The 14292-nt window shown below is 44.4% G+C and overlaps 1 pseudogene; it reads left to right on the forward strand.

The window, feature by feature from the left end:
• The first annotated feature begins 5384 nt into the window (after positions 1–5384).
• On the forward strand, positions 5385–6199 carry LOC140411607 (cation-dependent mannose-6-phosphate receptor pseudogene; annotated as a pseudogene).
• Positions 6200–14292: the final 8093 nt, after the last annotated feature.

Raw genomic sequence — 14292 nt, forward strand, 5'->3', positions numbered from 1 at the left:
AAATGTTCCATCCCCGGCAAAATTCCCGTTAATATTCTCTGCACCCACTCCAGCGCAATTACACCCTTTCTATAATTTGGTGACCATAATTGCACGCAGTATTCCAGCTGTGACCTCATCAAAGTGCGATAGTGCTCCATCATGACCTCCTTGCTTTTCTAATCTATGCCAGGGTTGATTAACGCAATTGTCCCATATGCCTTTTTCACCACCTTCTTAACCGGTCCTTCTGCCTCCAGAGCTCGATGGAAAACACGCCAACGTCCCATTGTTCTTCGGAAATTCCCATTACAGATCTTTCATAGTATAATTCCTTGTCAACTTATTCCTTCCAAAGTGTATCACCTCACATTTTTCAGCATTAAATTCCATCTGCCACTTTTCCACCCAGTTGACCATTCCGTCTATATATTACTGTGACTCAAGACACACAACCTCACTGTTAACCATCCAATCAATCTTTGTGTCATCCGCAAGTTACTGATCCTTCCCCCTACATAGTCATTTATGGTTTAGCATAATGGGCTAACTAGCAGGCTTGCAATGCAGAACAATGCCAGCATGCGGGTTCAATTCCCGTACTGGCCTCCCCGAACAGGCGCCGGAATGTGGCGACTAGGGGCTTTTCACAGTAACGTAATTGAAGCCTACTTGTGACAATAAGAAATGTTGGTTATCATTATTATCAATTGAGATAAATGACAAAGAATCGTGGCCAAGCACGAATCCCTGTGGTACACCACTGGGCACTTGACTTGCACACACTAAACCACCCGTCTGTCATCGCCCTCTGTCTCCTTATCAAATCAGCCTGTATCCTGTAATAAGTTTCGCATGTGGGATCTTGTCAAAGGCTTTGCTGAAATCAATGTAAATTACTTCAACACAACCACGCTCATCTACATATATGGTTATATACTCAAACATTCAATTAAATGTGTTAAGAATGCCCTGCCTCTTACAAAACTATGCTGACTATCATGATCAAATCTTACCTCTCCAAGTGGAGACAAATTCTCTCCTTCAGAATATTTTCCAGTAGTTTCCCAACCACCGACGTGAGACTCACGTAATTCCTTGGCTTGTCTCTGCAAACTTTCTTAAATAGTGGGACCGCATTCGCTGTTCTCCAATTCTCTCGAACCTCCCCCGTGGCAAGGGAACAATTAACATTTTCGGCCAGAGCACCGGCAATCAGCTCCGTCGCCGGACATAGCAACCTGGGACACAGTTCATCGGGACCTCGAGATTTTTCCACTCTAAGTCAGCCAATATCTCGAATACCTTGTTACTCCCTCTGACAATTTTCGCAAGAAGCTCATTGTCTCTCTCCCCGAGTTCTATAACTACCTCCTTTTTCTCTTGGTGAAGAAAGATGTTAAATATTCATTTTACAAACTGCCCATTTCCTGTGTCTCCACCCACAGATTTCGACCCTGGTCCTTAATAAGCCTTACTCTTTCCCTGGGTATCCACTTCCCATAGATTTACTGATGGAATGTCTTGGGTTAAAGCCTACTTTTACAAGCCAGAGCGTTCTCATATTCCCTCTTTGCTCTCTTAATTGATTTATTCCGTTCCACCCTGCACTTTCTGTACTCCATTAATGCCTCTGCAGACTTGCGCTCTTATTCTTGTTATCATAGAATCATAGCATTTACAGTTCAGAAGCAGGACATTCCGCCCATCGAGTCTGCACCGGCTCTTGGAAAGAGCACCCAAGCCCACGCCTCCACCTTATCCCTGCAACCCCACCTAACCTTTTTGGCAACTAAGGGGCAACTTATCATGGCCCTGCCACCTAGCCTGCACACCTGTGGACTTTGGGAGGAAACCGGGGCACCCGGAGGAAACCCACACAGACAGGGGGAGAACGTGCAGACCCCACACAGACAGTGACCCAAGCTGGCAATCGAACCTGGGACCCTGGAGCTGTGAAGGAACTGTGCTACCGTGCTACCCGTGTTAAAAGCCTCACATTTCATTCTTATTGTATCCTAAATGTACCCGGTCATCCCTGGTTCTCTGGATTTGTTACACCTTCCCCTTACCCTAGAGGGCACATATTAGACATGTACCCTCGCCAATTCATTTTTCAACGACCCCCCACCCCTGCTGTTGTGTGGAATTCCCCAGAGGTATCTTTATCCAGTCACCTTGGACACATCCTGTTCATTTTGTTAAAATCTACTCTCCCCAATCCAAAAAGCATTTTGCAACTTGTCTATTTCTTTGTCCATATCAAATTTATGTTTGCATATTGGGTCACTATCATTAAAATGCTTCCCCTACAAAACATGAACCAGTTGTCAGGTTTATTCCCCAGAATTAAGTCCAGCACTGCATAAGCCCTTGTTGGTTCCTTTACATGTTGAGGTAAAAGGTTCTACTGTATACATTTTAAGAACTCTAATCTATTTAAGCTCTGAACATGATGGCTACACAATTAATTTTGAGGAAATTTAAATCACCTATCTAATTATTATAATTATTATTATTGTTACACCCTTCCGCAAATTGGGCACATATTTGCTCATCAAGTTCACGATGACTTTATTGCTAAACTCTATCCACAAAGCTTCATTTGATGCCCCCTCCAAGATATCATCTCTACTTACTGCAGTAATTGCCTGCATAACTAATAATACAATGCCTCCCCTCTTTCACCCCATCTTCTGTCTTTTTGAGGATTCTATATTCCGGGATATTGAACTGCCAATCTTGCCCCTCACTCAACCTTGTCACTGTGCCAGTTATTATATCATAATTTCACGTGGCAATCATCGCTCTTAAATCATCCGTTTTACCTTTAATACTCCTTTCATTACCGTAGAGTCCATCAAGCCTTTTCCTGCTCCCTTAACTTATTACCGCTGTATTCCCTCTGACATAATTGCTTTCCTATTTTATAGCATGTCCCTCTTCTGCTAACAGTCTACCCCAGCTTAATTAGTTGGAACTGTTCCCAACAGCAAATCCGCCAGCAAGGATGCTAGTTCCGCTCTCGTTCAGATGTACACCCCTCTGCTTGTACAGAGGCGGCCCCAGTGGTATAGAAATCTAAAACCCTCCCTCCTGCACCGACTGATAAGCTGCGCATTCATCTGCCCTATTCTCCTATTTGTATTCTCGCTGGCGCATTGCACTGGGGGTAATCCAGTTGTTACAATCCAATAACAAAGAATAAAGAACAAAGAAAAATACAGCACAGGAACAGGCGCTGCGGCCCTCCAGGCCTGCGCCGGCCAAGCTGTGCGTCTAAATTAAAATCTTCTACACTTCCGCGGTCCGTATCCCTCTATTCCCATCCTATTCATGTATTTGTCAAGATAGCTCTTAAACGTTACTATCGTCACTGCTTCCACCACCTGTTCCGGCAGCGAGTTCCTGGCACCCACTACGCTCTGTGTAAAAAAACTCGCCTCGTACATCTCCTTTAAACCTTGCCCTTCGCACCTTAAACCTATGCCCCGAGCAATTGACCGCTCTCCCCTGGGAAAAAGTCTCTGACTATCCACTCTGTCTCTGCCCCTCATAATTCTGTAGACCTCTATCAGGTCGCCCCTCAACCTCCTTCGTTCCAGTGAGAACAAACCAACTTTATTCAACCTCTCCTCATAGCTAATGCCCTCCATACCAGGCAACATCCTGGCAAATCTCTTCTGCACCCACTCTAAAGCCTCCATATCCTACTGGTAGTATGGCGACCACAATTGAACACTATACTCCAAGTGTAGCCTAACTAAGGTTCTATACAACTGCAACATAACTTGCCAATTCTTATACTCAATACCCCGGCCAATGAAGACAATCATGCCGTAAGCCTTCTTGACTACCTTCTCCACCGGTGTTGCCCCTTTCAGTGACCTGTGGACCTGTACACATAGGTTTATCTGACTGCCAATACTCTTGAGGGCTCTAACATTCACAGTATATTTCCTACCTGTATTAGACCTTCCAAAATGCATTGCCTGTCATTTGTCCGGATTAAACTCCATCTGCCATCTCGCTCCCCAAGTTTCCAAACGATCTAAATCCTGCTGTCTCCTCTGACATTCCTCAATGCTATCCGCCATTCCACCAACCTTTTTGTCGTCCGCAAACTTACTAATCGGTAAGGGTTGTCCTGCTTTTTAATCTGCTACCTAACCGGCTGAATACTTGATGCAAGACCAGATCCGACTTCCTACCTATGTCCTTTGTATGAACGTGTACCACGACTTCTGCCTATCACCTTCCTCCATCACACAAGCCGGCGCCATATCAGATATAGGGAGCAACTGTTCCCCTGAGTATAGACTAATTCAAAATATTTATTGGATTCAATTTCCATCATCCGGCGTGTCTCGAATATATTATCCTGGGTCTCTGGATCACCAGTGCAGCGACAATACCACCACACCACCACGTCCTTCGTCCCTGTTTGAATTACACGTTCCCCAGATACCGATAACCCCCGATCCTAAGATAACAATGGTCCATATAATTCTGCCTTAAAACATTCATGGATCATGCTGGCAAAGTCTTCTGAGACACAGAGCTCCAAAGAAGCAGCAAAGGAAAACACCCTGGATCTTGTAGAAACGTATTGCAGAACATTGGATTGTTTTTTAGTGGAATATATGGTCCAATTCTGGACACTACACTTCACGAAGGCAAGAGAAAGATGCAGGAGCGATTGTATAGATTGATTTTCTGATGAGGAACATCAACTACATGAATAGGCTTTTAGAAGCTTGGGCTGTTTCGACTTGAGGAATGGAAAATTCAGAAAGGAGTTGATTAAAGTATTCAAATTCATGAAGTTTGTGGATTAAGGAGATGGGTTGAGATTCTTCCCCTCGCAGGTAGAGTCAAGAACGACAGATCACCAAAATGTTCATGAAATTTAAACTGTGTTTCGCAACTTATCATAAAGTTGGACACAGAAGCATAAGAGCAACTTTTTTTGTGCACTCAATTTTGGGTGAACACAATTGCTGGTCCTTTCAATTTACAGCCAAATTAATTTTCTGTTCCCATTATCTCTAACCAGACAGTTGCTGAGTTGTGAAATTTAGTTTGCGTACATGACTTTGTTCTCGATTTCGGTGCCAAATATTTGTTTCTGACAATATCATTACAGACCAAAACGTGGGGAAATGAGAGGAAAATGATGTCCAGAAACTCCACTCGCTAAGAATCATAGGCTCAGGATTTACAGATGGGGGTAAAGCACATGTCTAGATCATTCACATATAACACGAAGTGCAGAACGTTGAGGGTCCTGAACCATCATTGCCTCCTTAGTGGAAGAACTCAGTTTTCCACCAAATAGGCTCTCTCCAGCCCCGCCCCCCTCCCCACCCCCGGCCTCCTCCCGAGGATCCTTCTCCTCGTCCGAGACGCCTCCCAGTCCGGCAACTGTAAGCTGATCGGGGAGAATGGAGCCGAGTCGGAGGATGAGAGAGCCCTCCTGAAGAAACTGGAGCCTCTGATGGGCCAGAGTTTTAGCATGACGAGCACAGAGAGTTCGACGATGGAGACATACACTTATTCTTTCCGAGTGTGCGCGGCCATCGACAATCATCCATTTGCTGGACTCATTCAGCAGAGCAAGAAGAATGAGACGAAGGTCATTGGAAGAATCAATTCAATACAGATTATTGGAGGCAGCGATTGGATTATTCTGATCTGTGGCGATGGTGACCGGTACACCAGTCACTGCAAAGGAGAAAAACGTAAGTGAATGGTCATGATCTCCTGTGATCCCAGTGTCCTCGGTGCTGCATTCACCACTGTGTTTGAGGAACGGGAAAAGGTTGCTGACTGCTTTTACCTCTTTGAATTGGACAGCAAGACTGCCTGAACCCCACGAAGTCATCGTCTCAGCCCTGCCTCTGTCCTCCTCATCCTGTTCCTGGTGCTGATGACAGTCTATATCCTGGGTGGATTTTTATATCAGCGATTGGTGATCAGGGCGAAAGGTTTTGAACAATTTCCAAACTATTACTTCTGGCAAGAACTGGGCAACTTAACAGCCTATGGCTGTGATTTTGTATTCCGGTCCAAACCTCGCACTGCAGCCGCGGAGGACAGAGGAGTGGGAGATGAGCAGCTAGGAGAGGAGGATGAAGAGGAACGGGATGAACATCTCCTGCCTATGTCAACGTGCATGCCAGTGTCCCACTGCAGTGCCCTCTGACCGTCCACTGGAACAGTCTCTCTCACTACTCTTTGCCAGTGTCCCACTGACCCTCCACTGGAACCTTCGCCCTCTCTGCTCTGTGCCAGTGTCCCACTGCACTGCCCACTGGAACCTTCGCTCTCTCTGCTCTGTACCAGTGTCCCACTGCACTGCCCACTGGAACCTTCGCGCTCTCTGCCCTGTAGCAGCGTCCCGCTGCAACTGCCCACTGGAACCTTCGCTCTCTCTGCTCTGTACCAGTGTCCCGCTGCACTGCCCACTGGAACCTTCGCTATCTCTGCTCTGTGCCTGGGTCCCACTGGCACTGCCCATGCCCACTGTCCACCCGAGCCTTCTTTCTCTCTCTCTCTGCTCTGTGAAAAATCTTTCCCAATTCTGCTGTGAGTGCTGTTTCCTGTCTGGCTTCTGCTCCCCAACTCGGAAATCCACAGTTAAATCCATGAGGAGGGAGGGGATGTGTTTGGGGGGCCACGACGTTATTGGGTGGAATGAGGCAGGAATGGAGTAAGGGAGCACTGTCTGTGCGGAGTCTGCACGATCTCCCCGTGTGCGTGGGGTTCCTCCAGGTGCTCCGGTTTCCTCCTACAGTCCAAAGATGTGATGTGCAGGTTAGGTGGATTGACCTTGATAAATTGCCCTTAGTGTCCAAAATTTCCCTTAGTGTTGGGTGGAGTTACTGGGTTATGGGGATAGGGTGGAGGTGTTGACCTTGGGTAGGGTGCTCTTTCCAAGAGCCGGTGCTGCCTCGATGGGCCGAATGGCCTACTTCTGCACTGTCAATTCTATGATTCTATGATCTTTCTTTGACAGCAAATTTTAAATCCATGACAGTCATCCATTTAATCACAGCAGGATATATATGTGCTGTCTTATCAAATAATTCAAAAGTCGGTCTATGTAACACTTCTTGAGCAACCTTCCTTAACTACGTTTTACATTTACTAAGAAATCGGCAGTTTGCCATGTACGATGTTTTAAACAAATCCATACTTACTGTCTGTTTTAAACGCATGTTCCTCCAAGCAGATATGTTTGTCTCCATGAGAGTCATTCGCTTAGATTGGAATGGGCTGTCTCGCTGCTTGGCAGACTGTGGCATAGTTGTATTGCCACTGGACCAGTAAACCAGAGATCCAAATTAATACTCTGGGACTCCAGTGTAAATCTCGCCAATGCAGAATTCAATAAAAATCTGAAAGTAAAAGTTTGATGCTGAGCATCAAAACCATCGTCGACTGTTGTAAAAACCTGGTTCACTAATACCCGTTAGGGAGAGAGATCAGCCGTCTTAACTGCTTTGACCGACATGTGACTTCAGATCCACAGCAATGGGGTTAACACTTAACTGCCCCGTCAAGGGAAATCAGGAATTAGCAATGAATTGCTGGTTCTGCCTGCGATGCCCACGTGCCATGAACGAATAAAACAAAATTGATACAAAGTTGACGATTGGACCGTATTTCCTACCCTGTGCAGAGGTGCTGCCGTTGCATCACTAGAAACCATGTCTACTCATTTAGAAGTTTAGACTCTAGGATCGAATCCTTTTCTGCCCTTCCCAACATGCCATTTATGCACAGTAGAACGACTAGTACATTCTTCAGTGAATCCCACCTGCCAATTATTGGCCTCAACTGGCACCTTAGCAACAAAAAATCAAATTGCTCACTTATCCTGAATATATTTCAGATGGCCTTCTTCCACCCGATCATTATACAGTCTGATTGGCACCCCATCCATAACCATACCGTCTTCAAAGTCATGAATTACCCTCCTTGGCAGCCAAAGTCCCACCATAAAACCGATGCCTCATCAAGTAACAGCATAAATGCTCTCCTCCTATGACATCCTCTAATTGCCCACCAGTCTCCGATCCTTTAAATCACCTCTCAAATGTTTTGAGGCAGTATTTTATCCTCCTCTGGTCGTCATTATCATCATGGCTTTGAGACCTTTCCTCTGCCAACTTCCAATCGCAAAATTGATTGGGGAGTTTCCGAACGTTAGAGACGCGAAGTACACACATGTCTCGATTTCATTTTGAAATTCAGGTCACCTTGTTGCATCTGAATATGTCATAGCGTTTTGTTTAAACAATAAGACTGTAAGTATTTACACATTTGTACTATCATGACACACTTACATAAATAGTGATGGATATATTTTGTGAATTCGGTTTTCAAGATGGTTACATTTTTTGATTCTGCGATATCAAGTTAATTTTTGGGATGTGCGCGGCACTAACTGAGCCATCATTTCTTGCTGAACAATAAGTCATACTTGAAACTAGTGACTTACTTTGACACTTCAGAGCATATTTGAGTCAAACACATTGTTGTGGATCTGGAGACGCATTGGGACGGCAGATTTACTATTTTATGTCAATGGACATGGTATCATAGAATCCCGACAGTATGGAAGGAGGACATTCGGCCCTTCAAGTATGACAGTCCCTTGGAAAGAGCACTCTACCAAGGCCCATCCTATCCCTGCAGCTCTGGAATGCCGCTGAATATTTGGATACTAAAGGATAATTTAACATGGTCAATTCAAGTGATCCAAAGGTATTTTGGATTTCAATTGGCACCCCGTTCCGCAAAGCCATATCCTGGGACTACTCAGTTAGTCCACTGATAATAACACTACTCCCCCGCCTTCCAATTTGCCTGTTTAGTATATAAAATGCAAAGAGGTTCTGAAAATTGCTAACCCAAATCGTCAAGACTTCAATATAGCTCCAATTCTGCATCATCAGCAACTGAAAATACTTTTTCCCAGCTATCGCCCAATGTGAGAGATCGGTTAATCCTGTTCGCTGTGAGGATACTCAGCAGCCTTCCAGGGCCGGGATGTCCACAGGAACATGAGGTACTAGATATCCAGACTCAGGCGTTCTCTTGCATCGTGATGACTTTCCCAATTGCTTATCTTATCTATTTGACTTATTTACTTCAATGTATAAATATCGGGAGTTTTTTGCTCGTTCGTGGGACTTCACCTAGGACCAGAGTCGCGATAGCTTCCAGGAGCCCAATATCGCACCTTGGGCGATCCCAGGCCCTCGACGAACAGATGGGCTTGAGCTTATTGTGTTATCTTCTTATTTTATACTATTTTTATATTATATTCTTATATCATAGTATGCTTATAAATAAAGTAGAGTAGACAAACCCCTGCCGTTGCCCTCTTGATCACATTGCGCCCGAATAACAAAGAACCATTGGAGTAGTCCAAAACTCCCAGAGATTTCCAAAATAGGCAAAATAGATTAGCTTCCTCTTGTGCTGTTTTGTTGCTATGCCGTCAATTTAATGTATGTGCAAAGTGTGCATAAAGCTGTTGGGGAATCCCTTACCTCCTTCATATTGTGAATAAATCAGGCAATGCTATCGAAAATTATTTCGTCTCAGGTGCCTCTCATTAATCTGTGTCCAAACTCAATGACCTCGCATGAAAAAACTTGCTTGTGCTCTAACTACCTTGGTCCATATTTTACATCCACCGAGTATGGCAAGTAGGCTAGCCGTGTTAATACTAGGTCTGCGAGAGCAGGTCTAAGATTAGGCATCCTGCGGCAATTAACTGGCTTCCAGATTCCCCAAAGCGTGTCCACGATCTACAAGGCACAAGGCAGGAATATTATGGAATCAAGTCCATTTGCCTGAGTGAGTGCAGCTCCAACAACACTCAATCCGCTCGAAACAATCCAGAACGAAGCAAGCCGCTTGATTGACACCCCATCCATAAACATTCACTCCCTCCACCACCTCTGCACAGTGGCAGCCGCGTGTACCATCTATAAGATGCATTGCAGCAACTGAGCAATTCACCTGAGGCACCTTCGAATTCGAGGACCATTCCCGTCTTGAAGGACAATGGTAGCAGGCACATGGGAACACCAGCACTGAACAATTCCCTTCCAAGCACAATCTTGACGTGGAAATGCACCGCAATTCCATCACTGTCGCTCGGCAAAACATTTTGAACTCACGCCCCAACAACATTGTGGCTGTGCACAACAGTGGCTGTAGTGCCTAAACAAGACAGTTGAGTGGCAAACTCTCATGGGTAAATTAGGGATGGGAAGTGAACACTGGCATTGATCGCAAGAACTGATTAAACAATGCATTCTCATCCACCCAACCCACCATCACTCACCCCACCATCACCGCCCCCCCCCAACATTATGTGTGCTACACGTTATCCTTTAGTTTTATGAGATATATTTAATAGTTATATTTAATCGCCGGATAAAGCATGAAGAATTACAGGAAATTTAAAATTAATGCAAACATCAAACCTATTTGTTGCGTGCAAACATTGCTTACACATTTGCACTTCAATCAAAGAGGCTCGACAAAAGCAGATTTGAACTCATTGAAAATTCGTTGCAGGGCTCCACCGCCTTAATGATCACTTTGTTTCAACCCTGATAGCTAATCTCATAATTACTATCCAGGGTAATTGTAACACATTTTACAACTCTTCCCGGAATTTCCTCTGTGTTGCTGCATAAATGCAGGTGTTCAGACAGGAGCTCAAATATCTCAGCATCGCAGCAGTTTCAGTTGCAATATATCCTGGATACGCCCGGTCGCCTTTGTAATAAGTCGTGTTCGTCAGTTTAATCGTCACAGGTGTCACGGCAGTCGTCATGCACAACAGGGTAAAACTACCTGATACAGTGAACAGTAAGATGATGGATTTCTTTCTGCTCTGCATTTCTGCGTCGCTCTGATTCTCACCCTTATGCCTCCTCAACACCTTGCGGGCCCGAACGCTGACCGAAATGTGTCTCACAGCTAAAGAGTTAATCAAGATGATAAAAAAGAAAGAAACCAAACCAAGGTGGCGCTGTGAAACCAAACAAACTCCATCCCCGCGTCAGATGAAAAAAAAAGTCACGCTGGACCGACAGCACATTCCAGTTTCTTAATTATTTGCTGTGGTTCCACCGCGAACAGAATGCTGATGTCCTTCACAAAAATCAGAACAGAGAAAACTGTTATAATAGTGGCCACAGTTCTTTCAGTGCAGTACTTACTTCTCAACCTCCGGCAGCAGATGACGATATATCGGTTAAATGTGAAAGAGCGGTGAACCAAATAGAAAAATGCAGAAACACAGCGATCATATAGAGAATTAATTTACACACGGGAGTGCGAGAGAGGAAAGACGTTGGGTAATGTAAGTGAGAATATAAGACATCATTACATTATTGATCATGACCAGTAGATCTGCTATTGCCATGGCCATCATGTAGACATATATACATCTGGAAAGGCCGCATTTTCCTCTTGAGAGAATCAAAATTGTCATCAAATTGGCTGTGAGGGAGATAGCGAGGGAAACGCAATTGAATGAAATTGATTCGCAGTTAGCTGGCGAGTGCGCGGTACACTTTTAACTTTCATATTAATGTACTGGATGTTGGCGTTTATTGTCCATCGCTAATTGCCATTGGAAAGGTGATGGTGAGCTGCTTTTTTTGGCCGCAACAGTCCTTAAGGTACTGTTAGGAAGGGAGGTCTAGAATTTTGACCCAATGACTGTAAAGGGTATATTTTCAAATGAAGATCGGTTTCATTCCTTTATTTTAATTTCGGTGGACGGGTTGCTTGCTGGGCCATTTAAAAGTCAACCACTTTGGATGAGTTTTCTTTCACTAATGTACATTAGTGAGCCAAATGGGTTATTAGCAACACCGACAGCAGTTTCATGGTCATCATTCCACTTTTAATACAGTATTTCTACCATGTTTGATTCGAACCTGGGACCATATCATTGTCCTGATACTCGGCATTACCAATGCACGCCAATACCACCGTCCCTTCTGAAAATAGGTGACAGTTAGTTATTTAAATGCTAACTTTACTGAATTGCTGCAGCGCACAGTCATTACTGAGCAATCGACTAAATTTATTCTGCCCGATAGTCAAAAACGAAAAACGCCATTAATGCTCAATCTAATCGATTTGAGAGTAAAACAGGAATGCGAGCACGGTTGATGAGTTGGCTCGATAGTTGTAAAGGTCGTTGCCGTCTGTGGTACATTGACTCATTCAAACGACAGAAAGAACATTAACATCAATTAACAACTGAAAGAGAATAATGGCTCACCGGGGACACCGACGGTGGCGAGTATCGTGTACAAAATTTATTTTAACTGCAGGATAACTGGTTTCCCCATCTCCTGTGTCAACTGGTGAATTCTATGTGAGCACACGGTGTCTGACCAGCCAACAAATTGGATATTGAGGGAAGGCTATATTTATACACACTTAAAACCTCTAGTGCGTTTACCAGGTCTCATCAGTAAGCATGTAACTTACAGTTATTTAACAAACAAGTTAGAGTGAGGTATAATTTGTTTTAATTATGCCTTAACTCTGAACTTCAGGAGATAATTTAAGTCGTAAATTTACATTTTAAAAGAAAGCCCAGAATTATAACGTTGTTACGTGCATAGAAAATAAAATGTTAGATTACATGGTGACGTCCTATTCGCAGCAGTAATGAAGGCAGCTACCCCTTCATATATAGTCATGTCCCTGCCGTTGACTCATGGTTTGTTCTTATTTGCTTTGAAAATGTTCACGGGATGCGAGCGTTGCTCGCCAGACCACCATTGATAGTTTTTTTTACAATTTCCTTTGGAGAGGTGGAGGCGAGCTGCCTTCTCGAACGCGTACTATGTAGTTTCTATTAAGGCATTCGGCATGCTAGGACGGAGTGGGTTCCAGGATTTGCGCCCACCCCCAATTTGCACCAGGGAGATAAACCTGGGGAAGATTAAACTGAATAAAATGGACACATTAACGTGATTAAGATTTTGGACAACGCAATGCAGAGAGCTCAATTATATAATAATATGGACGTTTGAAGCTACCGCTGGAGTTTCAAGAGCAAGAGGCGACTTGATTGAAATGTATAGGCTCCTGAGCGGTCTTGACAAGGTCCATCTTGAGCGGATAATTCCTTTTTAAAATACACGATAACCTCGAGGTCACTGTCCAATAACAGGATGCCGCCCGATTAAAATGGAGATGAAACACATTTTCTTTTCACTCGGTTCTTTATTATTTATTTGAAAGTTTTCAAAATGATGGCTCGAACAAGATGTATTTTCCATCCCGAATTTTCCCATAATAAGGTGGTAGTGAGTATCCTTCTTTACCGCTGTAGCGCCTGACGTGCAGGCACATTGACAGTGCTATTAGGCTGGGAGTTTCAGAATTTTGAACCAGCCATAGTGAACGAACGGCAATATGTTTCCAAGTCAGGATAGTGAGTGACTTATAGCGGAAACTCCAGGTGGCGGTGATCCCACGTATCTGCTGTTCTTCCTTCGATTTAGTACTGGTTGTGGATTTGAACCATGTTGCCGAAGGAACCATGGCGAGTTACTGCGGTGCATCCTGCAGATCGTACACACGGCTGCCACTGTGCCTCGTTGGTGGGCGGAGAGGATATTTTTGGAAGAAGTACCAAGGATGCGGGCTGTTTTGTCGTGGCTCCTTTCGAGCCTCTTGTGTGTCTTTGAAGCTGCATTCTTGCAAGTAAATACTCCTTCACACTTTTGTCTTTCGCCTTGCTGATGGTGGACACGTTTGATGAGTCAGTAGGTGAGATTCATATCCTTCTGACATGCTCAAGTGGCCATGATATTTATATGTCCGGTCCAGTCAGATTCTTGTTCCAGTTACCCCCGGTAACCAGGTTGGCGTCCCGGGTTCGAATTATAACATGGTGGAAATATTGCACTAAAGTGCAATGATGACCATGAAACTGCTGTCGATTGTTGTTGAAAACTCATCTGGCTCCCTAATGTACAGCAGTGAAAGAAAACTCATCCAAAGAAAACTCATCACCTTTAAATGGCCCGGCAAGAAACCCCGCCACCGAAATTAAAATGAAGGAATGAAACTGATCTTGATCAGCTTCTGGTTAAAGCACTGCGACACCGCACCTGGAGACATGTGTGCAGGTTTTGTCTTATAACTTTTGAAGGCATGGTTTTGTATTGGGGGCAGTTTGAAGAACGTTGAATGAGTCGAGTCCCGGAAACAGGGATTGCCTTGTGAAGCATGAGCAGTTTGGCGTGG

This window comes from Scyliorhinus torazame, chromosome 4, assembly GCF_047496885.1.
Source record: "Scyliorhinus torazame isolate Kashiwa2021f chromosome 4, sScyTor2.1, whole genome shotgun sequence".
Taxonomy (NCBI): domain Eukaryota; kingdom Metazoa; phylum Chordata; class Chondrichthyes; order Carcharhiniformes; family Scyliorhinidae; genus Scyliorhinus; species Scyliorhinus torazame.